A 1,318-nucleotide genomic window follows, 5' to 3' on the forward strand; every position below is an offset into this window, starting at 1 on the left:
AAAAATACAATGAAAATTAATGAAATTCAAAACAAAGACGTATTAGAAGTGCTCCCAAGATTCACGAGTTAGTTCTGTGAAAAGATTAATAAAGACAAACTGTTAAGACAAATCAAGACTGATCAAGGAGGGAGGGAGGGGAGAGAGGGTGAGAGAGAGAGAAGAGAACGAATCTGCAGCACTAGCAGTGAAAAGGAGCTGCAAGCACAAAGGCTGCCAAAGGTTCAACAAGTCATAAGAGGAGGCCATGAGCAACTCTATGCCAAACAATTTGAAATTGTAGCTGAAATGAATAAATTCGTGGAAAAAGATAACACACAAACTAACTCAAGAAGAAAAGAAAACCCAAATATAACTACCACCTTGGATAAATGAAGTCAGAGTGTGACATAAGGAGGAAAAAGTCAAAGAACAGAAGGTCCAACCTTACACAACTCTTCAAGCAAATATAAAAATAGGCTGGTTTTTTTTCATTCATTTTAGGAGGCTAGCATAACTTTAGTTCCAAAATTAGATAAGGACAGCGTAAGAAAGGGAAGTTACAGACCAGTCTTATTTTGAAGGCAGAAATCCTAAATAAAATACTAGCTAATCACATGCTGAGGCAGGAAGCATGTTTTTCTGACCAACTTAGATTGATATCAGGAGATATATTGATATCATAAGAATGACGTGACATTAGAAACTGTGTTAAAGTGAGGTCACATACTTGAGGAAATTTGGGGTGATGTCTTATTCAAGATGATATTGCTGTGACCATCTTCCAGCCAAGCTCTTGGAGACTCTGGGGATTCCATGAACGTTCAGGGAACTTCCATTCCAGTGGGGAAAACAATCAAAAGTGAACAGGTGGGAATGAAGTTACCAGCTGGGAGTGGTGTGTGCCTTGAACCAACACAAAAGGCAGCTGTTCTGTTACACAGTGTCTGCCTCTGACAGGGACACAGGTTCTGGTGTTTTGTTGTTGTTGTTGTTTGTTTGTTTTTTTGAGACGGAGTTTCGCTCTTGTTGCCCAGGCTGGAGTGCAATGGCGCAATCTCAGCTCACCACGAGCTCTGCCTCCCGGGTTCAAGCGATTCTCCTGCCTCAGCCTCCCGAGTAGCTGGGACTACAGGCACCTGCCACCACGCCTGGCTAATTTTGTATTTTTAGTAGAGGCGGAGTTTCTCTATGTTGGTCAGGCTGGTCTCGAACTCCTGACCTCAGGGGATCCACCCGCCTCGGCCTCCCAAAGTGCTGGGATTACAGGCATGGCACACCCAGCCAACTCATTATTTTTAAAACTGACAAAGCAAAAGAATGAAACTTTTTTTTTTTT

This window comes from Mandrillus leucophaeus, unplaced genomic scaffold (assembly GCF_000951045.1).
Source record: "Mandrillus leucophaeus isolate KB7577 unplaced genomic scaffold, Mleu.le_1.0 Scaffold325, whole genome shotgun sequence".
In the NCBI taxonomy this organism is placed as follows: domain Eukaryota; kingdom Metazoa; phylum Chordata; class Mammalia; order Primates; family Cercopithecidae; genus Mandrillus; species Mandrillus leucophaeus.